The sequence below is a fragment of the Salvia splendens genome, chromosome 12 (assembly GCF_004379255.2).
Source record: "Salvia splendens isolate huo1 chromosome 12, SspV2, whole genome shotgun sequence".
In the NCBI taxonomy this organism is placed as follows: Eukaryota; Viridiplantae; Streptophyta; class Magnoliopsida; order Lamiales; family Lamiaceae; genus Salvia; species Salvia splendens.
Window position 1 is genome coordinate 7,039,197 of NC_056043.1, and position 26,423 is coordinate 7,065,619.

The 26,423-nt window shown below is 43.4% G+C and overlaps 1 pseudogene; it reads left to right on the plus strand.

The window, feature by feature from the left end:
- Positions 1 to 2,637: 2,637 nt before the first annotated feature.
- The window catches only part of LOC121757461, a 44,985-nt pseudogene continuing 21,199 nt past the window's right edge, over positions 2,638 to 26,423 (plus strand).

The following is a 26,423-nucleotide window of genomic DNA, read 5'->3' on the forward strand; positions in this document are numbered from 1 at the left end:
AGGAGGTTCAGTTCAGGAAAGAGAACAAACAGCAGATAAAATAAGTCTTCTCTCAAGTTCTCTCTTTTCTACATGCATACATCTTTTGCATTTTGTTTGCTCAAGTTCTAGGAAAAAAGAGTATTAGATGTATGAGATTTTTTTAAAAATTACCTCCACTAGTTTCACAACTTACCATTACACCACATTATTAAAGACCATTTTATCCATAAAATTAACTAAAATAATCATAAATGACATCCGTGTATACAAAATTTAAGGTTTTTAATACACAATCCCATTCAACTTTTTTTATTTAGTGGTTGAGATTTAGTCTTTAATTAGATATGTTGGCTCTGGAGTACAACCTTGATAAAATAATTATTTTATCCTTAATCTCAAATTAAACAGAAATTTTATTTGTAGCCCAACAAATCTGAACAATTAAAAAACACGATCTTAATTACTTCCCCACCCCTAAATTTAGAGACGAAAAATTTAAAGAGAGACAAACATTGAACCCATAACATTAGAAAGAGATTTAAGAAGAAAACAGAGCACATAACATTACAAGCTATATTTTCATTCTTTTTGAATTATCGTATCATAAATAGTCTCTCTATCCGCCGTTACTTATTGCTAGTTGATGTGCTCTAGTTTTAAGTAAGTAGAAAAAGTTAGTTGAGCGAGAATATTAATTTCATAATAAAATGCGAGTAAAATGAGTAAATGTGATATGCACTCCATTACAAAAACAGTAAAGAGTAAATATGTTAAAGTATTGACTGACGGAAAAAAAAAACTTCGTGACGACTATCGGTGGAGAGAGGAGTATTAATTTTAGCATGTACCCTTTCTATGTTTTAAATATTTATAATCGGATTAGGCGAGGAGGAAGCTGTAAGTGCTGAAGAATCCCTTTTATACGATTTCAAGCAACTTGTAGCGGCCACAGACAATTTCTCCACTAGTAACAAACTTGGAGAAGGAGGATTTGGTGAAGTTTATAAGGTAAAAATGGTACTAACGTATACTCCTTTTATCCTAAAAAAATAGACTATTTTTATCATATTGGGTCGTTCCTCAAAATTAGACCAAGTCTAGATAAGGAAAATTTAACAACATATTAACCAAGCACATCATTTTATTATGGACTCCACAATTCACTTACACTACTTCAACTACTCTGGCTTCCATATCATTCACCGCGATCTCAAGGCGGCTAACGTGTTATTAGACTCAGCGATGAATCCTAAGATAGCTGATTTTGGTATGGCCAGGCTGTTTTTTCAAGACCAAAGTGGAAGTAATACGAGGAGAATTGTTGGAACCTGGTTAGTCCTTCACCATGCTCATACTAATAATATTCCTTCACATAAGAAAAAAAAAAGAGTTTTTTCTTATAACTTGTGTTGAATGGGTGTTGCAATGGATACATGGCCCCAGAATATGCAAGGCTTGGGAAAATCTCAGTGAAGCTAGACGTCTTCAGCTTCAGTGTGCTATTGCTAGAGATCGTCAGTGGGCAGAGAAACGGCTCTTTCCGAAATCCAGACAGCCGGGAGAATGTGGAATACATGCTGAGTTTTGTAAGTAGAAAAACACAAATAATCATGACTCATATATGCTCTGCTAGCAAATGAAACAAAAATAACTATAATAATATCCTGTAAAGAGAGAACTGGAACCACTATATAACTCCTTTTATAACCAAACAGTTTTAGGATGGAACTTATAGATTTCTATCTTTCACCTTTCAAGATTGATAATGTACAAGGTGATTTGCAGGCGTGGAGAAAATGGCAGGAGGGGGGGAGTGAAGAAGATGATCGATCCGGTGTTGATGATGGAGTTAGTGTGGGTGATATGTTGAGATGCATTCACACAGGTTTGTTGTGCGTGCAAGAAAAGGGGGAGCAGAGGCCAACCATGGCGTCGGTTCAAGTCATGCTCAATAGCGTCTCAGTGACACTGCCGCTGCCTTCCAAACCTGCGTATTTCAGTTCGGTCGCGAAAGAGATCCAGACGGAGCTTACGACACTCAAAATGATGCTTCAATAACAGATCTATATCCACGATGATATCCAACAATTGTCTTTAGCTTGTTCTCACTACTTACTTTTTCTCTATTATATTCGATTTATTTTATGAGAAAAAATATACTCCTATTGTCTTTGTACTGGGTTCATGTAACTTTGCTTTGCCATGCTTGATAATTTCTCTACTATGTTGTCTTGTAAAATAAGAATATCTAAAAAAATGCAATACCAATAAATAAGTAGCTTAAAAAAGGAATGACACATAATTAGAAATAAGAAAAGAAATGGGCTAATTCAGAAGATATTGGGTCACTCATACCAGACCCTTGATACAAAGTTTTGATTTGTCCAACTTTCATAAGACCATGAATCCAGTTTTTACGAGGACTAATCTCATACGCGGACCACACCATTACTTTCAGACTCTCTTCATTTATTTCAACGATCATTTTCTTGACTTATTGTGAGTTTAAATTCGCAACTACTATTAGAACTTGTCGGAATGTCAAGGCTAGATAATAAATACGTTAAACATATTCATACACTTGAGATCACACAGAGTCAATAAAGAGTTAACGCGTATAAAAATACTAGGAGTGCAGAGTGATTAAGACGCAATTCCAACTTGTATTAACTTGCTCTTTTTTTCTCAGTTGGAACCAAACTAAGATGACTTCCCGAACATGTGTCCTTCTCTTCATTCTTGCCATCCTCTCCGGCTCCGTGACGGCCCAGAACTACGGCTGTTTCAGCGGCAACTACACCACCAACGGCACATACAGCACCAATCTTAACTCCCTCATCTCATCTTTTCCACCAAACATACAAGACAACGGATTCTACAACGGCACAGCCGGCCAAGCCCCGGACCGAGCCTACGCCACCGCGCTATGCAGAACCGACTTTCAGCTCGAGGAGTGCCGCACCTGCCTCCGAGAAGCTATCCCGGAGCTTCTTCGGTTGTGCCCCAACCGGAGACAGGGGATCCTGTTCAGAGACAAATGCACGCTGCGCTATTCCGACGAGTCACTTGCTGACGGCACCGCAACTGACAGTTACACTATCTATTCCAGGAGTTCCCAGACTGCACGGAATCCTGAGCACTTTAACCAGGTAACACAATTTAGAATGCGGAAAATGAAAGACTAATGCAAACTAAATCATGTTTCTTATTTTAGGAAGACACCATCATTATAAAATAAAGCAGAGTTAATTACAACTTTATTTGTAGTTTATTATAGGGAATTCAGAGATTTAAAAATAATAATTTAAAAATCCGGAGTTCAATATAAGTTTGTTATTAGTTCATTATAATGAACTCCAGGTTATCTTATAACGATGTTGTTTGGCGTTTAAGGTTAGTCTAGATATATCTATTTCTATCTTGTTGTGATGATTTGAGTATATCAGAAACTGTGGGGGCTACTGAAGGATCTCCGCACTCAGGCGGCCGCAGGAGGGCCGTTGATGAAGACCGCGGCAGGGAATGAGACGGGGCCGAGTTTTCAGGACATATTCGCCCTGGTGCAGTGCGAGCCTGATCTCTCAGAAGCGGACTGCGAGCGTTGTTTGAACAACTCCGAGCAATTTGTGTGTTGTGAAAACAACACGGCAGTAGTAGTACTTATGTCCCGCTGTACTATGCAATATGATGTTGTACCCTTTTACAATATCACTCGGATTCAAGAGGTGCAAGCTGTCAAGAAGAAGATACAAACGGCTAGTACCAAGTACCCATAACTTGGTAATTGCTATTTCAATAAATGAGTGAACTTTCCTAGATACATTAAATTAGTGATAGTTCCTAGAGTGATCGAGGTATTTTCTAGAGTTGTAATTCCCCTATAAAAGGGAGCATATGTAACCTATTCAAAATAACAGAAAATACAATCTAAGCTATTCCTCTATCTTTGCCACCATGTTCTATCTTCAATACAATGCCTCTCTCAGAAGCTGCAAACACCAACCAACCACTGATGAATTTCTCAGGGGAGTTCGCTGCCCAATTGGCCTAATTCCTTAGGCAAATCAATATACCACCAAAACCTCAAGAACAACCCCCTCCACCCTCAAATCAACCAGAATCTTTAGGGGAGGTACATCTCCAAAGCAAATTGAATGGCGACAATTATTCCCTCTGGACAACCCTGATGGAACACGCAATCGGAGGGAAGGGTCTGTCGTCTCACATCGATGGAGTTACAGATCCTCCTCCAACTAGTGATCCTGATTATCCGAAATGGAAGCACAGAGATCATTGTTGCTTCAACTGGATTATAAACAACATCGAAGCCAATATTGTCAATGAAGTATCACAATACGCAATTGCCCGAGACCTATGGGAGGGTCTGGCCATTACATACGGAAGTGGAACCGATCCGTTTAGAGTTTCAGACCTGCACAGGCAAGCATAAAACATGAAGCATGGGAATATTAGCCTTGAGAATTTATGGAATAAGTTACAGAAGGTCTGGATTTCCATCGACGAAATGGATCAAAATCCGATCGATACTCCATCAACTATTCAGAAATACAACAGCAACACTCAGAGGCATAGATTATATCAGTTTCTATGGGCTTTGAATGAAAGATACAATACATTAAAGAGAGAGATCTTAAACAAAGATCCACGGCCCACTGTACAAAGTGCTTACGGACTGGTGAGACGTGAATCGTCTAATGAGCGGGTCTACAAACCCTCAGGCGATCCACAGGAAGCCGGAATAGGTGCCGGATTAGCAGCAATCAACCGAAGCCGACCACCACCGCCACCCAAATTCTCTACAACTCCGACCGACAAGAGCAAAATGATGTGCAACCACTGTGGTGGGAAGAAGCACACGACAGATACCTGCTTCCACCTCCACGGGTTTCCCGATTGGTGGGAAGACATGAAGAAAAACAAACAGAACCGTTGGGGACCGAGCTACCAACACCGAGAACTCGGCGGGCAACGTCGGTCAGTCCATCATGAATGGGAACGACGGCGGGCAGCTCAACTGTCACGACCGCCCTTTAGGTTAATAAATACGGGCGATCGTGATTAAAATGATTTAATAAACGGACGAAGAGAACTAGGGTTTCAATAAAGAGATTGACCAATAATTAATATTTAATAACAAAGGGCCAAGAGGTTGACGTTATCCAAATAATTAGGTTCAAAGCTAAATGAATGATGAGTAAAAACAATGTCTCAGCGGAAGCGTTCAAGAGAAAGAGTGACGTCATGTGTGGAGACACAACGACACTCGTAGTTCACAAGTAACCAAACCATGCTTCAAAGTTTAAATTGCTCAACACCACCAATTGCTCGTCGCCGCTCAACCTACACATAGGGAAAACACATGCAGGGCTGAGTACTTAATATACTCAGTAGGCTCATGCCGAAAACATTTTCAATAAAAATATTATTTATCATGCCATACATAAGTAACCATCGGGGTTTAGCTTTAGAAAGGCCCAAAATCATTTCCCATTGTAAAAGTCGACTGATCAGTCATTTTCCCATAGACGTTTACCATATCTGCCAATACATGACTTGGAATGTGGCCACAAACCAAGTCACTAGACCGGCCAGCCCGTATGCTAGCACACGATCTACCATAGGTGTACACTAGTCCAAGTAGGATTTGCGGCCCTACGAGGACCCGAATTCGATTTATATAACAATGGCGCATAGCCATATCAGATAGGCACGTTAAAACACAAATCACGGCATGATAAATACAGTTTCATTTCCATCGATAAAATATTTAGGACGTTGTCCTTATTTAAAAGAAAGCCCACCTCGAGTGCTTAATCCGAAATTATTTTCTTTCCTTTGCGATCACGATTCCCTTGCGAGATATCACCTTTAGAATTAAAATAACACATAAATCAACACACTTTCCAAATAAATAAATAAAAATGCATGCATCCTAAGCGAAGTTATTTATCTCGGTTTTCGATTATTCGGCGGCCGCTTACGCCCCTAATTCCTCCTTTGGCTCCTCGTATTTTTCCTCAACGATATCAAAATAAAATCCACAAAAATTATAAAAGTGTTTAATTAAATTATCGCAAGCATTTTCCCCTCGAACTATATTTATTTCGGACTTAGGATAAAATTCCTCGTACTTGGAAAAGTTTCGAAATTGATTAAACAATTCCTAAAAATTGTTTAATCCCATGATTAACTTATCATAATAATTTTCCCACAATTAATTTAATTATCATCCAAAGATTTATTTACAAAACTCAAATTCTCTACCTTATCTTTCAAATTAAAATTCTAAAGCCCAAAACAATTTAAATGGAGCCCAACTTAAATAAATTCTCTAATTTAATTTATGAGGCCCAAATCCTTTAAAAAAAACAAAAGCCCAAATATTCATTTTCTCCTTCTCCACTCCTCACTCCTCTCTTTCTTCCCTCACACTCTCTCTCATTCTTCTCTCTCTCGTCGACAACATTTAGGGCTCTCAATCCCCTTGCCTTCCACCGATTCACCGTCGCCTTCTACCGTCGCCGGCACTGCTCACCGGGAAGACAAATTGCGGCCGCCACGGTGCTGTCGGCGCCGTCGCGCATCCAAAACTGTCCGTCTGCAGCCTCCAGTCGGTCAGCCTCTGCTGCAACCGTCGCCACGACGTCGCTGCCGTCGTCGCCGTGCCTGTTCACCCCTCCGTCGCACACCGCTATACCATCGGCGGTAGCGCCGGTTCGCTGTCGTGGAGTCACCGCAGCCGAGCGGCAGCGCTGAATCCGGCGCCTGTTGTCGCTGCTCCGTATTGTCGTTGTCCGGTTGCTGTTAATGCTCGAACGGTCCCCGAACAGCTCCGAAACAGGATGAAGTTCGTCTTTTGATTTGCTTCTCGGATCGATTATTTCACTGGTTCAGAACAGCCCCTAACTAGTCCCGATTAACCCGAAAGATAAGTCTGTTAAAAATTTATAATCCTTTCGTATTTTCCGATTAATCCCCGCTGTATTCGATTATTAACGTTCGCTTGATGTTGGTTTCAGGTTGGTTTCTTTCCATTTGGTTCGATTCCTAATTGATGTGTTCTAGCAGAATTTGAGTTCTAACAGTATGGTATGCTCCAGTATAAAGTACACAATAGGAATTGGAATTGGATTTGGGTGGGGAATATATACCTTCAATTTGCAGACGGATTGTGAAAGAATATATGATGAATCTTTCCCTGATTTTAGTTATGGTTTTCTGTAGAGGAGTGAATGAGCTGATTTCAAAGCATGTAGAATAGAGAGGAATTTCTGCAGAATTTACCTTGAATTTGATTGAGTAGAAGAAATCTCGTGTTCTTGTTGCAGTGAATGAATAGGAGAAAGAATGATTGTGACGTGAATATTATAGAGGGGGGTTACAGATATGGGAGATATTTGGGGAGAGATGGCGGTTTTTCTAACGTGGGCTGAGGGGGAGAATTCGATTTTCTTTTCTTTTATTTGAATTTATTTGTTATTTGTTTGCAGATCACGGAGGAGGATTATCTTTACAAAATCTTTATTTAATATCTGAATTAATGTCGATTGATGATCCAATCAACATGGAGAATATTTAATTAAATTAGTTTAATTCACAGTCCATTGTATTTTAATTAAATTATGCAGCCCACAATTTATTATCACGGACTGGATTTTTGTATTATTTATTTAATTTATCGGATCCAACACAGAATCGAGTCCAATAAATATTCCTCACGGACAATAATTATTTAAATTCGCATTGTGATTTACTTCACAATTTCTAGCTCTAATAATAAATTATCAATTATTCACAAACATTTAATTTTACCCGACGTCAATTATTCAAAGCAGCCACATCACGTATTCCACAAAGTTGACCAAGTCAAAATTCCAATTCAAAATTAGGTCACGTAAAGTATCCAACAACAATTCCACTCGATCATTAGTCCACGGACTTCGCAACATTAAAAGCATTAAATGCAAGTACTTTAGGGTTCGAAAATTAGGGTTCAAAAAGTGGGGCGTTACATCAACGGTCCCGGTCCCGGTCGCCAAGGTTTTGTCGCGGCGGGAAACGGCAGCGAGGAGAAGAAAGCTGTCGCATTGGTCTCGGTAGCCAGGGTCTGGTCGGAAGGTAACCCGACACCGATAGTTACCGGCACCGACGGAACGTTGACAGAGAGGGAGGCAGAATTGAGGGTTGGAGAGGAGAAAGGGGTGGAGGCGGCGCATCAAATTAGGGTTAATGGGGGTATTTATACCCCCAATTTTCCTAAATTCGAAATCCCCCAGAACTCTTCTAAATCCCCCTCCTGGCCACGCGTTTTTAACCCTACCCGAAATCACCCCAATACTTCCACAACATCCCAATTTAACACCAATACCACCACAACATCCCAAATTCACCCCAACACTTCCGAAAATCCTAATAATGCCCCAGAGAATTCCAAAAATTTCCCCGTCAAATCAGACGATCCGTTCTTTCAACCTAATATCCCGTGTCACAACTCTTTTAAAGCTTAGCCTTACCTTATCCACCATAGTCGAACAAAAGGAGAACCAATGGATTTTTAACTGTGGTGCTACTGACACGATCTCCTTCGATCCAAATGACTTCTTCATAATGTCTAAACCGATTAAAACCTATGTCCAAACTGCCGGAGGAGATTTAGCTAGAGTCGAGGGGGCAGGCACTATCAATATTTCTCCAACTCTCCGACTCTCTAACTGCCTCTTTGTCCCAACTTTCTCACACAAATTATTATCTGTCAGTCATGTTACAAAGGAGTTAAACTGTAAATTACTGATGCAACCTTGTTTTTGCGAGTTACAGGATACCAAGACGGGGACGATAGTTGGGCGTGGCACTGAACGAAGCGGACTGTACTATGTGGATGAGATAGCTCAACAAAGTGCGGCGTTACTAACCCGTGAAGCAAATACAACAAAGGCTTGGCTTTTACATCGTCGGTTAGGACACCCTTCTATTGGATATCTGAAATTAATGTTCCCTACGATGATCTCTAATGTGCACTATCTTGATCTTGTCATTTGGCCAAGAGCCATCGTTATTCTTTTAAATTGAATAATACTGGAGTGTCTACCCCGTTTTCTTTGATTCACTCTGACATTTGGGTCCTGCCCCAATCAATGGGAGTCAGGGTCTCCGTTATTTTCTCCTGTTTATCGATGACTTTTCACGTATGACTTGGGTATATTTCTTAAAAAATAACTCTGAGGTTTTTGAAAAATTCACCCTATTCTACAGTATGGTCCAAACCCAGTATAAACAAAATATCCAAGTCTTACGGTCCGACAATGGGGGGAATATATAAATGCCAACATGAAAATCTTCTTTCTTGACAAAGGGCTTATCCACCAAACTTCTTGTGTATATACACCTGAACAGAATGGGGTAGCAGAACGGAAAAATAGGTATATCCTAGAGATCACCAGGGCTCTCCTGATCGAGTAAAAAATCCCCACATCTTTTTGGCCAGAAGCTATAGCCACCTCTGTGTACCTTATGAACCGTCTTCCAACAGGTATCCTCAACTTCAAAACTCCCATCGATACATTTATCAGCCATGAAGCCATACAGAAACCAACCTATCTCACCCTTGATCCGAAAGTCTTTGGTTGTACAATCTTTGTCCACATCCCAAAACATGACCGTACCAAATTCTCTCCTTGTGCCGTTAAATGTGTTTTTCTCGGGTATGTGGTCAATCAAAAAGGTTACCGGTTCTATGACCCTATAACTAAGCACATGTATACTACCATGAACTGTGATTTTGTTGAGGGTGAATACTACTACAACCAATCTAGCGGTCAGGGGGAGAGTCAACCACATAGTCCAATTAGCGACCCACTAAATTGGCTATATATCCCAAAGGACACAATCCATTAGCCGGAACCTATACCAGGGGAAACCGAGCAAGGGGGAGATGAGTCAAGGGAAGATGAACCCATTCTTGGCACAGAAATTGATCCAATTGAGGAAACAAACCATGCCAACGAGCTATCAAAATCCACTAGTCAGGCCGCAGAGTTTGGAGACATAACCCAACCATCAACTCCGTCTTCGAATCCTGAGGTAAACGATTCTGCTGAACTCAACACAGTTCCATTAGAAATCACTAACACTGACAGGATAAGCCAAGAAAGGGGACAGTGAAAAGCGGTATGAACTACCACACAGAAGTACAAGGGGAATCCCTCCCAAAAGATACTCTCCAGATTGGAAAGGAAGGAAAACAAAATATTCAATAGCAAACATAGCTCAAAGACACCTCACAGAGATGGCCCGAGCATTTGAGGTTGCCCTGTATGAAGAAGAAATTCCTCAATCTTTCCAAGAAGCTGTTAAGCACAAACATTGGAGGGAAGCCATGAAGAAGGAAATTGATACCCTGATCAAGAATGAAACGTGGGCAAAATGTAATCTACTAGAAGGGAAGATATCAGTCGGATGTAGGTGGGTTTTCACCATCAAAAGGCATGCAGATGGATCAATCAAGAGATATAAGGCGCTGTTGGTGGCCAAAGGATATACTCAAGTGTATGGAATTGATTACGATGAGACTTTCTCCCCAGTTGCTAAACTTGACACGATCCGGGCATTATTGTCAGTTGCAGCATGTAAGGATTGGTCGCTACATCAATTTGATGTGACTAATGCATTCCTCCATGGAGAATTAGGTGAAGACAAGGAGGTCTATATGGCAGTTCCACCTGGATTTGAGACCGAATTTGGTTCCGGGCAAGTGTGCAGATTGAAGAAAACTCTATACGGCTTGAAGCAGTCCCCACGAATCTGGTTTGGAAGATTTTGCCAAGCAATGGTCAAGCATGGGTTCAAATAGAGTCTTTCTGATCATACACTTTTCACAAAAAGGAGAGAGGATAAGATAACTTGTCTTATCATCTATGTCGATGATATGATCATCAAAGGGGATGACACAGAAGAAATCAACAACCTCAAGACCAATCTGTTTAAAAATTTGGACATGAAAGATCTCGGCCCTCTAAAATACTTCTTAGGAATAGAAGTGCTCAGATCGAATCATGGATTATTCTTAAGACAGAGAAAATATGTCATCAACCTGTTGGCAGAAACTGGCCTCTTAGACTGCAAGCTTGCTGACACACCAATGATACCGAATCATGGGCCAAAAATTGTTGAGGGAGCTGAACCTGCAGATCGAGAGAAATATCAAAGGTTAGTTGGGAAATTACTCTATCTGTCACACACCAGGCCAGACATTGCATATGCAGTAGGAATTGTCAGCTAGTTAATGCACCAACCGCAAGAAGAGCACATGAACACGACCTTACGAATAGTAAGGTACCTCAAAGGCACAACAAATTATAAGGTGTTCTTTAGAAAAGGAAAGGACCTTGAAGTAGATGGCTATACATATGCTGATTGGGCGAGTAATCCAGTCGATAGAAAATCAACCGGTGCATACTTTACCTTCATAGGAGGCAACCTAGTTACTTGGAGAAGTAAGAAGCAAAAGGTTGTAGCCTTATCAAGTGCTGAAACAGAGTTCCGAGGTATCAAGAGTGGACTCATGGAGATCATATGGCTAAGGAGATTACTTACTGAGATCGGTTTTCCCTCAAATCGAAATAGTAAGTTATTCTACGACAATAAAGCAGCAATCAGCATATCAGAAAACCCAATCCAACACGACAGAACCAAACACGTTGAAGTTGATCGTCACTTCATCAAAGAAAAATTGGAAGATGGAGTCATAGAATTCCCGTTTGTTCGATCCGAGGAACAATTGGCTGATATCTTAACCAAAGCAGTGAATCCCAGAATATTTAGAGAAGTTTTGGCCAAGTTGAACATCGGAGATACCATTGCTCAACTTGAGGGGAAGTGTCAAAAAGAAGATACAAACGGCTAGTACCAAGTACCCATAACTTGGTAATTGCTATTACAATAAATGAGTGAACTTTCCTAGAAACATTAAATTAGTGATAGTTCCTAGAGTGATGGAGGTATTTCCTAGAGTTGTAATTCCCCTATAAAAGAGAGCATGTGTAACCTATTCAAAATAACAGAAAATACAATCTAAGCTATTCATCTATCTTTGCCACCATGTTCTATCTTCAATACAATGTCTCTCTCGATTACCATCTTTACTACTACTGCCGTGTTGTTTCACAACACACAAATTGCTCGGCGATGTATCTTCAATACAACGCCGAGCAATTTGTATGTTGTGAAACAACACGGCAGTAGTAGTACTTATGCCCCGCTGTATATGCAATATGATGTTGTACCCTTTTACAATATCACTCGGATTCAAGAGGTGCAAGCGATAGTATCGCCCCTCCCTCCTCCTCCGCCGCCGCCAGTGCCCCCACCATCGTCGGGTAATACCAATCGAACTGTGATCATCATTCTTGTTCCAATTTTGGCTTCTCTGCTTCTCGATGCTTTTGTTGGAATAATCGTCAAAAAGAGATTCGAGAAGAAAACGGAGAACATAACAACATTACAAAGTACTATTCTCTCCATCCGCCGTTACTTATTACGAGTTGACTGAAGGGAGGTTTCTCTTCTTCGTAGAAGCTGTGCGAGTGTGAAAATGCGAAGTGCTGGGTCGAGACACCAAGTCCTATGAATCCACTAGATCACTTGGTCTAGGAACTCAATATAACTCAGAATGCTCTATCGTTGTACACACGAAACTCTCCCTCAAAGATCCATCAACCCGAATACTATGAATTAGTATAGAGAAGCAGGGGTCGATCCCACGAAGATGGACACGTAAGAAAGCATTTAGAGACTTTTGACTAAGGCGGCTGCTGCCACGCAAAAAGGTTGAGGTATAACTACTACGAGACCTAGGCAGGAAATGTAAATGCTAGACCTAGGACACTGTAACCATGCTGAAATTAAACATCATCAAGACTTCGGTATATTAAACTCACTTCCTAGACCGTGTAAATGACTACCTAATTTAGCTAGACAGAAAACAACTAACAGTGTGGACCATGACTGGAAATAACACGTACGGAAGAAAAGCTGCAAATAACTACTGAACGTTTAACTAACGACGGCATGCATTTCTTCAACGGAATTAAACACGAAGACACAGAAAACAGAGCACATACCTAGATTTGAACAGAATGTAAAGGTTCGGTCGTCGGAAACTCACGACCAACCGGAAATAACACAGATCTATGTAAACTAGACGAGACGAAATGAAAACACGAAAACTAGGCATCAAAATAACAACCGACTCTGCTAAGATCTCACGTCGAACGTTTAATCCACTCCGTATCTAAGCAATCCGAAAACAGCAACGACTAAAAAAAACTCTATAACTTCCGATTCAACGGATCTACTCCGATCAACACCAGATTCAAACGTTTCCACAATCAAAACCACAAAACCGAACTCAGACCTTCGATTCATTCACCAACAACGCCGAGTACTCCGATCTAGCCATCACTCTGCACAGATTCAGTAAACAATTGCGAAACGCATCCAAAGTAAATAACTAGCTCAACTCCAGAAATTCACAGCGGCAAAATCAGAAATCAACATCATCAACATAATAGAAAATTAAACTTGCATAGAACACGGAATAGACGATTAAAAACAGAGCGCCGAGCTTCGAACAGCGAAGCTCGGTGAAATCCACGAAATGCGAGAAATTAAACGAGAACTTGTTTCTTCGCCCTCACTAGGACGGTGTTACAACCCAACGCGAAAATGTAAGAAAGCTGAAAGTGAACCCAAGTGCGTAACCCCCCTGAATTTCCCTATGATAACCCAAGTGTGTAGAAAAGTGAACTAGCTGCCGACTGTTAGTGAGGCCTCCACCGAGAAGGCCCCTCCAGTATGCATGCATCCTTCCTTTTATAGATACGGACATAACCTTCCAGAACCTTCGTAGAAATCTCTATTCTACCCTTCAGTTCTGAGGTTTGCTCCGTCTTGCAATTTCCTTCACAATGTTCACTTATCCGCCAGATTCCTCGGGCGTGTGATTTCCGCCTTCTCTTCCTGGACCTGGCGAATTCCTTCTACACACCTGGCTTAAAACATGTGTTAGACCCAGTAAATTCACGAATTTTTCCCCTAGACCTATGCATGAAATTAGCCTTATCAAACTGCTCACACTTAAACTATGCTTGTCCTCAAGCATGAAAGACGAGAAAATGAAATAAGGCGAATTTCAATGCACGGTCCTAAGAACAACTTTACAAACAAGACACTAACACAAAAACAGACTCCTAGACCTAGACCACTACAGACTCAGAAAAGAAAAAAACACACAAAGAGAACAAAAAACATGCACTAGTTTCAACTTTTAGGCGATTGTCCCCACAAGCTTAAGTTCTCTCTGATCGTCTACAGTCTTCAAATCCTCCCTCTTCCTTCGTCGACCTAAACGGTCCGTCAGTTTGTCAAGAAGCCTATGGATTTCCCAGCGGTTAGGTTCGCTCGATCACTCATTCCTCACCAGGGATGTTAGGATCAAAACGCTCCAACGTTAAAGTTACACCACTGATGCGTTGGGTTATGAGAGTTTTTCCTTTCTATCATTTCCCCCTTCTTTTTTCTTTCTCTTTTTTTTTACTTCCTGCCCTTAGGTAATTAATCTTCTTTTTTCCTTTTTCTTTCAATTTTCCCCCTGGACTTCGTCCAGCTTATACCTCTTTTTTTTTCAATTCTCCTCCTCCCCTGGACTTCGTCCAGCTTATACCTCCTTTCCCTGGACTTCGCCAGCCTATACCACCAGTTCTGGACTTCATCCAGCTTATTCCTCCATAACCCATTTTTTCTCCTTTATACTCTACTCCCTAAGCATCAAGTGGCGGCCCATTTTTTACATGTTAGCTCAAAGTGCCCATTTTTTACATGTTAGCTCAAAGTGTTTAGGCTTATAACTCACTTTTATAGTAGGGCTGCACGACTAGGTTATCTAAGGCATTTTCTATCGTCCTTACTTCACTCAGACCGCTTTTAGTCTATTTAAGGAAGAAGGCATCAAAGTTGACGTGTATCCTTTCTTCAATTGCTCTTACTAAGTGAATTTGCCTTATTATATCCACTAGCTCATGCAACAAGCAACACACAAACAAAAACCTGAAGACTCTAAGACTCTCATTCACAGAAAACAAATACTGCACCTATTCCCTCCCCCTCCCACTTCACTTAAGCTTGTCCCCAAGCTATCCTAGTGAAGGGGGGAAATAGGGAAGTATAATCAACACAAAACGGACCATAAAACACATAACAAACAATCAACATGCTAAAAACAAAACAAACTTCTCACACTTAAACCGTACACCTGGCTAAGTGGGAGAAAGCACAACAACCAAAACCAAACATGCGAGCACAACCCCCTTCTCACACTTAGACCAAAGATTGGGCTAAGTGTGGGAAGTTGCAACACATATGTACAGAACAAAGCATGCTGGCACAGATAATCATAAACAGAAAGCAATAATAAATACTAAAAGATGAAAAGTAAAAGTTACTTGGTTTGGGGGAAATCAATTCGGGGTCTGGCCCCCTCGGGAGCCAGCCTTGGGTGGGGCAGACGGTTGGGTCACTTTAGCCTTCTTCTTTGCCGGCGAATCCGGCGTCTCTGTCATCCTCTCGCTCCGTCCTGTCACTGTCTTCCTTAAGGTCACGGGTTTGGTCGCGGAAGGAGTAGTCAAAGGCTTCGCCGCTTGGGGAGGCTTCTGGAGGGACAGACTTCCCTGCCCTGGCGATGCAGAAATGCTGCCGGGGCCAGGAAGAGATACCGGTGTATCGGGAAACCTCGCTCTGAGCCATTTCGACATTACCATCATCAGCGAGACACCTTCTGCAATCCTCTCAGTATGCCTGGATGACGTCGCCACTAGATCAGAAATACGCCCTTTGAGGTCTATGATTTCCTCCCGGGCCTTCCCGACTTCCATTTTCATCTTATCAACCTCCGTTCTCACTCCGGCGACCTCTTTCCGTACTCTCTCAATCTCAACACTTTCCCTTCCTTTACCCCGTAGGGCCACGATCTCATCTCTCACCATTTTAATTTCTAACCTCATCCATCCGACCTCTGACAAACACGGATTTTGCATGTTTTTAAGGGCTAGATTTGACTAGTTTTAAATATCAATCATGCAAATTATGTTCTTAAATTGCATATATTATACATTTGGTATTTTGAATGTGTTTGTTGATAAATGATAGAAAAAGATATAAAAAAGATGCAAAAATGATAAGGTGCAGCAGCCTGTGTTCGAGCCCATTCTGCCAGAGATTTTGATGTCCAATCAGTGCTTACTACATTCCATTCTCTTCTTCTTCGAAAGAGCTTCGCGTGGATATCTTGCATGTCTCAATCAAAATTCTGTGGAGAAAGTTATGACCATTTTACGAACATTGCGCTGTGCAGTCAAAGCTGGCGGAAATTAGGCGAAAATTCAAGGAATGAAGAAATTATTGCCCAAATCCCTCCTTTTAATTGCAGATTCGAAAATATTATATTTTTAATTAATTGGAGGATATTTTTTACCATTTTAAATCTTTTTCTAGCTTAAAAATACCCATAACCTAAATTATAACCTTCATCTCAGAGCCTCCAATCCTACTCCCTCTCTACACTTTCTTCCATTCCATCTTCCACACATAATCCATCCATCTTCCATTGGAGCGGAGCTTTGCAGATCCAGGCAAGAGAAGACTGAAGATTGAAGATTCAACCTTGGGTTTTATCAATTTCTTTCATGTCTAGTACTTTTATTTTTGTTTTTACTACTTGTCTATTAGTAGTTAAACATACTTTTTAGATTTTTTTGGTGAAAACTATTATACATGTGTTTTGATTTATTGAATTGAACATTTTCCTAGCTCTTGTGATTATTTTGCTTGTTCTTGTGCTTTTATTGTTCTTTTGTCTGGCCAACTTGAAAACTATGTCCGTTTAACTAGATTAATCGAGAGATAGCTAGTTTTACGTGGTTAAAGGAACGAGTACAACACATAGGTTTATCTGCACTCGAGAGAGGCGACCCTTTGTGAGGGCTTGAGTCTTAGGAACTTAAGGAGTTAGAATCTAATATATTGGAAGGAGACTTTGATAGTTAGAGTCTAATCTACTGGATAGGTGCACTCGAGAGAGGGCTTGTCCTAGAATCGCGACTTTCTTAATAATCCTAGAGACACATAAAGGTAAAGGTTCTGTGAGATTAATCATTACTAGGTCGTAGTAGTGGGATCCTAAAACTCTACAATCTTTAGCCTGCTTTGTATCTTTTTGTTTTTATACTTTTTTTAATATTTTTTTCTCTAGTTTAATCTTACTAAAACCAAAAATTCTGTGTCTCTAAATAGTATATGAAGCTTAGTATATGATAGTCAGTTGCAATCTTATTCCCTGTGTTCGATATCCGGTACTGACCTTTAGCTATACTAGATCTACCCTGTATGCTTGCAGGTATTTTTAGTGCTAATAAATAGTGCATCAACCTCCTTTCTCATTTCTTCCACTTCAAAACTGGCTCCGGCTCCCACATTTGCTGTCTCCTGTTTCACCTGCACATCCGACCCGCCGACTTCGTAGAAGCACGTCTCCTTCCCAGACATGTATAACAGCCCTTTATTGAAGAAGTAGTCAACACTGAGACCTCCGGGGGCATGCACATTTCCACGTCCCGGCATGACTTTGTTATCTTCAATATCACATTGCGTTGCAGATATGCCCCCAAGAGGTGGCATGTGTACATATGTCTGGAAGGATTTGCGGCCATTTGGTGGCAAGCCTGGGCTAGCCAGTAACCTAAGTGCACACGAAATCCCTTGGCCATGCACCAAGTGAAATACAGGTTGGGCGTGGTTAAAGCAGCGCTCGCCGTTCCCATCAAATTGTAACTGATGAATGTTTGAGCAAACCGCAAGATCTGATTGCCAATATGAGAGGCCTTCGAACAACTTGTCTTAAACTGATCCACGTTTGGGTGGGTTATGAACTCCCAGGCGCTCTGTGGGCGGAAACCTGGAGTAAACTTTGGTGGTCCCACCACCCTATCATTCCACAGTCCTTCATCATCCTGCGTCCGTGACAACAACCCCATTCGGAGAGTCTACTCGCGGATACTCATTTCATGCTCTTCATTGAAGAGGCGGAAAGTGAGCGTCGGCATCCAAATCATTTGTAGACTTCAGCCGGAAGGTTGAAAAGAACTCACGCGCTGCTGTTGTTGGAATCTCGAAAAAGCTATGTTTCAGTAACCAATCAAACCCGATTGCGTCGATATACTCCCGGAATTCGGCATCGGAAGCAATCTCTTTGAGTTCCGCAGGGTCATATCTTTTTCCGGACTTCGCAAGCTTACCTTGGGCACTCTTTTCTTTAAATGTCGCTGCACGCCTAGGGTCAGAGAATTTCCTCATGGCGTCCAGCAGGTCCTTGGTCAACCAAACTTCTTTAGGGTCGAATTAAGCTCCGCATCAGGTTCTTCTTCAGAGTCACTAGACCTAGAGGGCCTATCGGACTCAACAGCATAAGGCACCTTCGCAGCTGGAGGAAGAGAAGTTTAACAGCTTTTCCTTTTACTCGCTTGGTCGAGGAAGTGACGGCCTGCTTCCCCTTTCTCTTTCTGTCCACCGCCTGGCGGCACCCTTCTTCGTCACTCCCCCCTCTACTGGGTCGAGGGGAGTTGTCCTGTTCTTCGGCTGCGGTCCTTGGACCCAGCGCTTCTCTTGTTGTCTGTTGGACAGAATCGTCAATACCTTCTAACACGCTCCGACGGGTTTGCCTCCGAGCTTCCCTTGCATCTATCGGTAAAAGCGTCCCCTCTGGGACATCTGTCAAATCCACAACGAACTCTGCCCTTTCATCAACAGAGTCCTGTATAACACCAGTAACGAGGGCTTCTCCCTCTTCAGACATCAAAGGGGTCGCCCCCGTAATATAAACAGGGGACTCTACCCCAACCAACTCTTGTTCCTCATGGGCTTCAGTACCCACCAATTTTTCAGGGGTTCCCCCCTCACCAACGATTTTCTCAGAAACTTGGGCCTCATCGCCCCCAAATTCGTTTAGGGTTTCTCCACCCACAACATTTGTACTAACACCAGGGGTTTCCCCCTCTCCTAATTCCTCAGCAACAAGGGTTTCCCCCGCAGGAATACTAGCAGCAATCCCCGAAATAACATTCACCGGGGTTTCCCCCGCAGACACACCAACCGCTATATTAGCCAAAACAGAGTGTTCCCCCTCAACAACAGAGTCTAACCTTGGTACGCTTCCGACCAAGAGTTCCAAGCCCCCAACCAGATCTGCCTCCTCCTGTTGGGGTTTCTCGTCTCCTGAAACTGGTGGTGGTGCAGTGGTGGTTGCGGCTGGCGTGGTCGTTCCCATCAAGGTTGTAATAGCCGAAAAAAAAAAAGAATTTTGATTTCTTGTTAGTTAAGGTTGGATTTTGTGAATATCTTGGTTAAGATATGTGTGGAAAGTCTTAATTGATTTATATTATTTATGTGTGTGGATATTTAGTTTTTATGATTATTTGAAAAAACAAAATAAAATCCTATTTAACAATTAAATCTCTCTATCTCTCTCCCTCTCTCTCTCGGTTTCTTTCCCTCTCCCCACACCCACTCAACCGATACACTCTCTCCTTTCCAATCTCTCCCCCACATCGGTTTCTCTCTTTTCTCTCTCGCAATCGTTCTCTCATCACGGTAAGGTTTCTCTCTTTCTCCCTCTCGGTTCTCACCTTTCCCCCATTCACTCCCTCTCATCGGTTTCTTGGTTTCATCAAGGTGTTACTTCCTCTCGTATTGAATCGGAGTCGGAGAAGGGAAAGCTTTCGACCCTTATTTGAACTCTCCGGGAAAGGTAACCCAAGACCCTAACCCATGCTAATTTCGAAAACACATGCATATAGGACGTTTTTGAGTTGTTTAGATGCCGTATAGGACTTGTGGCTATGTGTTGGTGTGAGTTTGATTTTGGTTGTGACCGACAGTGGGCTCCGAACCCTTTTTGACTGAGCAAACGATCTCCTTTTGGTACGAAATTTTAACTGTATAAACCTTGGTGTGTCTTCGGTGTGGTGTTAAAATTTTAGCTTCTTTGGAGGTCTGGTGATTTTATAATGATTTTTGTAAGTGAACTGCGCTTTTCTGATGGATGTATGTTTTTGGGTGATGTATTTATGTGCAATGGGTGTGAATCTGAGTGTGTGGTCTTTGTGATGTATGTGGGTATGTTTGGCCAAGAGATGGCTCGGGGAAAACAGCGTTTGGTTCGGGTGGTTTGTGTGTGTTGGCCGAGAGTTTTGGGGTTCGGCCTAGGGCAGTGTTGTGGGGAGTTTTGAAGGTTTGATCTCATGTTTTCGGGTGTGTTTTGGGTTGTGGGATGTGTGTTGTGATTGTCGTATAAGGTTTGAGAATCGTTGGTTGGGGGAAAGTTTGTGTGCACGTGATCGAGCCAGCGGCCGAGACGCCGAGCCAGATGTCGGGCCAGGTGCCGAGCCAGTGCCGAGACAGGTGCCGCGCCAGGTGCCGAGCCAGATGCCGAGACAGGTGCCGAGCCAATGCCGAGACAGGTGCCGCGCCAGGTGCCGAGCCAGTGCCGAGACAGGTGCCGCGCCAGGTGCCGAGCCAGATGCCGAGACAGGTGCCGAGCCAATGCCGAGACAGGTGCCGCGCCAGGTGCCGAGCCAGATGCCGAGACAGACGCCGAGCCAGTGCCGAGCCAGGCGGCCGAGACGGTTGGCCGAGGTGCCGAGCCAGGCGGCCGAGACGGTCGGCCGAGGTGCCGAGCCAGGCGGCCGAGACGGACGGCAGAGGTGCCGAGCCAGGCGGCCGAGACGGTCGGCCGAGGTGCCGAGCCAGGCGGCCGAGACGGTCGGCCGAGGTGCCGAGCCAGGCGGCCGAGACAGTCGGCCGAGGTGCCGAGCCAGGCAGCCGAGACGGTCGGCCGAGACACCGAGCCAGGCGGCGAGACAGCCGGCCGAGGTGCCGAGCCAGGCGGCCGAGACACCGAGCTAGGCCGAGACGCCGATCCTTTTTCCGAACCTTTCAAGTGAGCCGTTTGCACAGTGAGGGTATGCCGGGGGTATGAGTGTTGCGTGTGTGTCGTGTGCGCGTCTTGAGTACGTTGTATGCGTGTCGGGTGCGTGCGTGGTGTGTTTCGGACGTGTGTTTTTGTGTGATTGACTTATAAGATGTTGTTAAGTGTGCGTACGTGTAACGTGCTAGATGTCGAAGTCATCCACGTAGGATTCATGCATTTTCGTTTAAACCCCGTCTTTCCTGATTCTAATTATGATACTTATTTATCTTTCAAAAGGGTGATCTTTTACGAGGAAATTGTGGTTGAAGAAGGAAACTGTTTAAAAGCTAAGCAATCGAGGTGGGCTTTTCTACCCTACTATTTTGTGGGTTATCTTTAATACGGACGTTGTTCCGGAAATGTTTATGGAGATGAACTGTTTGTCTTGCCAACTGTTTTGTTTTGAAACCTATCTGAAGTGGTTTACCACATATGTTTAATCGAATTCGGGTCTGTTGGGCTGCGAACCCTCAGGCTAGTGTACACGAGATCGGGAGCCATCTGAGAGCAAGTTGGCCGGTCTAGTTGACCTGGGGTGTGGCCACGCCCCTTGTCACCCGTTGGATCAAATAGTGTACGATGGTGGGAATAAGGGTGGCAATATCTGAAAATGACTGCGCAGTCGAATTTATGAAATATGTTTTAGTGTACTTGGGTTATTTTCTTTACACTTAAAACCCCAAGGTTACACTGTTATGGCATGACAAACTATGATTTTGGCGTGTGTCCACTGAGTGCAATAAGTACTCAGCCCTGCATGTTGTTTTCTTAATGTGCAGGTTGAGCGACGATGGGGATGACGGATGTTGAGCAATTAAAGTCAAAATTGTGTTTTTACTTTGCCTTTTGGATGGTGTCGTGTCGTCATACCCGGCATTATCTATCTCTTGGTCTTTTCCGCTGCTTTGTAATCTGATACAATGTTTTCATTTAAACTCTGTTTACTTTAACTTTAGAAATGTCGCTACAGTACATTGTTTTGAAGTGAACTTCCTCTAATTAAACGTTTTCGGGTCAAGTATTCTTGTTCTCCCCTTTCTTCCCCGCTTCTTTATTCCTCCCCTAGTCGCGGTCCACCGTACTTCCTATCCTTAGGAAATGCGGGCGTGACAGAGTGGTATCAAAGCCAGGTTTTCTTTCTGCTCTGGATCCAAGAGTCTTTTTCTGTTTTGAGTAAGTTTTCAAAAGTGTCATTGGCTCAACATCCGACTCATCGCACTCAACCTGAAATGAGGTAATGAAAATTTTGAATTTTTGGAAAGTATATGGAAGTGGAGGAAATTGTGATTTTGGGTTTTGAAAATGATTTTTGGAAAGTTTAAGTAAATATTGATGCATGTGGAAGGGTACAAAGTGATGTGAAAAGTTGGAAATTATGAGAGTTATGAACTGTTTTTGTGTGTTGAATTTATATGAAAGCATGTGGCTGATGTGTGATGCTATGATGACGTGAATGTTGATGTGAGCTGTTACGTGTGAATGTGTTGGCCTTTTGAATGTTTGAACTTAGACGTGAGAGGTTTCACTAGTGCTTCTTGGACCTATAGTAGATAAGGACTTATGGCCTTTGAACACCAGCAGGCTTGGAATTAGAACAGTGATACGTCTGCATACACATATCTCCCTCTTCTTCGGTTATGTACTCTGTTTTTTTTATATGCGAGGCGATTGTTTCTGTTTTTCTATAGATGGCGCGTATGTTCCGAACCCCGCGACGGAGTGATCGTGATAGACTTAGGGCACAGAGGGTGCTCAGGGAGTATAGAGTGTACCGGAAGAAGGATCACATACCGTTGATTGAGTTCGTAGCGCACTTCGACACCCTCTGGAGGGCAGCTCAGGAGTTCGGAGTGACAGAGCATGACGGCATTGAGAAGCTAATAGAATTGCTCCCTGACAGCTGGAAGGAGTGGGCTGAGAGAACGGCGAGGAGGTACACGTGGCATGAGCCCGTTACCGATGACATGGTGGGCGACATGGCTGGCTTTCGGAAAGCCGTGTATTGTGCACTGGTAGACTCTCGAGAGGAGCAGCCCCCACAGGAGGTGCAAGAGAGGATCGTGTATCAGGACAAGTACGTGAGTATGTACGAGGATGAGCAAGGGTTTGAAGATGACTATGAGGAGGAACCCGAGGAGGCTCCGCAAGGGAACTCCGAGGAGGACGATGACGAAGACCCGGAGGAAGGGCCTATGGATGAGGATGATCGAGTCGTAGTCTAGAAATAGAATAGTTGATGTCTTGTTAGTTTTGTTTTTAGTACGATCTGCTCTTGGGAAACAACGTTTGACCTCCTTTCTTTTAATGAGAATTTGATTTTGATATATATCCTATGTGTTGCATCTTACCACTTGAAGATTATGAGAAAATTTTGAGAAAGTGGTAATTTTGGATGAGAATTGTAGTAACACTTTTTGGATTTTGAATCAGAATGCCGCCAAGACGTGAACGCCGTCCACAACAAGGACCCAACGCTGAGGCACCACCTCCACCACCACCCCCACCCCCGCCTCAGCAAGAAAGATTCATAGTTACGTTCTCCAGGCAGAATCCCCCTAAATTCGATGGACAAGGAGATCCATCAAAAGCTGAAGAGTGGATACGCGGCCTCGAGCGTATTTTCAGGGTCATGGAGTGCACAGATAGGGAGCGCATTGCTTGCGCCACCTTTCAACTATCAGGTGCTGCCGATTACTGGTAGGAGACTCGGCAAAGAACTATGAATCCTGCACGCTTGGAAGCGTTAACATGGGAGGAGTTTAAAATGGAGATCGATAACAAGTATGTCCCAAAGACGTACAGACGGGCCAAGGTGGTAGAATTCCACACACTGAGCCAAGGCCGAATGACTGTAACTGAGTACGACCGAGCCCTCGCGTAGATGGCACGATATGCGCCCGAGTTGATGGACACCGACGAGAAATGGGCGGTGAAGTTCCGGGCCGGGCTCAAGGATGAGATAAAGGCCGCATTGGCTTGTCGAGGAGAACTCTCCTACTCGGAGATCTTGACTTGTGCACTGGACGTGGAAGATGCACTCCCTAAACCAAGAGTAGTGGCGACCACAAACGCGACACCCCTATAAGCTCAGTCAGGTCATCAAGAGAAGAGGAGGTGGGATGGTGATCAAACTCAGTATGGTGGCAAGAGGCCACAACACATGAAGAACCCACCCTACAATGGCGGGAGACAGAATACCTATCACCCGAGGGCAAACTTTCCGCCGAGGAACCCTCAATATGGAAGATGCTTCAAGTACCACACCGGAGAGTGTCGAGACCCTAGATGCTTCAGCTGTGGTGGAAGTGGCCATTACTTCCGAAGTTGCCCAAATAAGAACATGGGAACGGGGACGAGACAGAACCAGTTAGGCTTCCGTCCACCGTCCCAGGCACTACCTGCACCTCAACCGCCACAACGCCGCCAAGGACTACCGTCGCAAGCAAGAGCCTACGCCTTGAAGGGGAAGCAGCCGGCAAACGGGAAAGAAACCTTTGGGCAAGGAAACTTGGCATGTATGGGCACCCTTCTCAACATGCCTATAGTTGTCTTGTTTGATACGGGTGCATCGCATTCCTTTATATCAACTTCTTGTGTGGATACATTAGGATTACCTACTGTTAAGACCGAACCCACTATGAGTGTGACCTCACCGGTAGGCGGGACTATAGATATATCCCGATCTTGTGCGTGTGTGGCCTTTGGAATAGGTGAACTCAGTTTGTTGGCTCATAATTTGCAAGTAATGACGATAGGTAGCGTAGACATAATCTTGGGTATGGATTGGTTAGCGGAGAACCACGTTACCCTTCATTGTAGAGAAAGGGAAATTTCGTTTGAAACCCCAGGAAAAGAGCCGACGAAGTTTTACGGTTTCTCAATGAGCCGACGCAAGTCCATTGTCTCCGCGCTGCAAGCCACTACAATGATGAGGAAGGGATGTCCAGCGTACCTTGTTTATTTGAATGGGGAGGAGAAGAAAGACAGGAAGATAGAAGATGTGGCGATAGTGAGTGAATATCCCGATGTCTTCCCCGATGCATTGCCGGGACCCCCACCCGACAGGCAGGTAGAATTCACGATCGATCTGGAGCCCGGATCGGCACCAATATCCAAAGCACCTTATAGGATGGCGCCAAAAGAGTTGGAGGAGCTTAAGGTGCAACTACAAGAGCTACTGGAATTGGGATTCATTAGACCTAGCGTGTCGCCATGGGGAGCACCAGTGTTGTTTGTAAAGAAAAAGGATGGAACGATGAGGATGTGCATCGACTATCGAGAGCTAAACAAACTGACGCTGAAGAACAAGTATCCACTACCAAGGATAGACGACTTGTTTGACCAACTTCGAGGGGCAGGAGTCTTCTCTAAGATGGATTTGAGGTCTGGGTACCATCAGCTGAGGGTTCGGCGAGAAGATGTACCCAAGACGGCTTTTCGAACAAGGTATGGTCATTATGAGTTCGTTGTGATGCCTTTTGGACTGACGAACGCCCCGGCAGTGTTCATGGACCTTATGAACCGCGTGTTCCATCCGTATTTGGATCGGTTTGTTCTAGTTTTCATCGATGATGTGCTCGTTTACTCGAAGAACGTGGAGGAGCACAAAGAGCACTTGAGAACCGTCCTAGCAACTCTAAGGGACGAGAAATTATATGCCAAGTTCAGTAAATGCGAGTTTTGGCTCAAGGAAGTGAACTTTCTTGGACATGTAGTAACCTCAGATGGGATTCGTGTAGACCCGGCCAAGGTGGAAGCTGTACAGGAATGGAAGTCACCTTCTACACAAAATGAAATTCGAAGCTTCTTAGGACTGGCAGGCTATTATCGAAGATTCATTGAGGGATTCTCAAAGATAGCAAGGCCAATGACACAACAACTGAAAAAGGGAGTCAAGATGAATTGGACACCAGAATGTGAGGCGAGCTTTCAGTTGTTGAAGGAGAAATTGACCACCGCACCAATTCTAGCTGTGCCGGAGTCAGGGACTGACTATGCGGTGTATACGGATGCGTCGAAGGTGGGACTTGGATGTGTGCTTATGCAGAAGGGGAAAGTGATTGCATATGCATCGAGACAATTGAAGCCCCATGAGCTGAACTATCCGACACATGACTTAGAATTGGCAGCCGTGGTACACGCACTGAAGATCTGGAGACATCATCTCTATGGAGTCCGTTGTGAGATATATACGGACCATAAGAGTCTAAAGTACTTCTTTGAGCAAAAGGAGTTAAACATGCGCCAACGTAGATGGCTCGAGTTGGTGAAGGACTACGATTGTGGTATAAACTACCATCCGGGAAAAGCAAACGTAGTGGCCGATGCTCTTAGTAGGAAGTCTCAA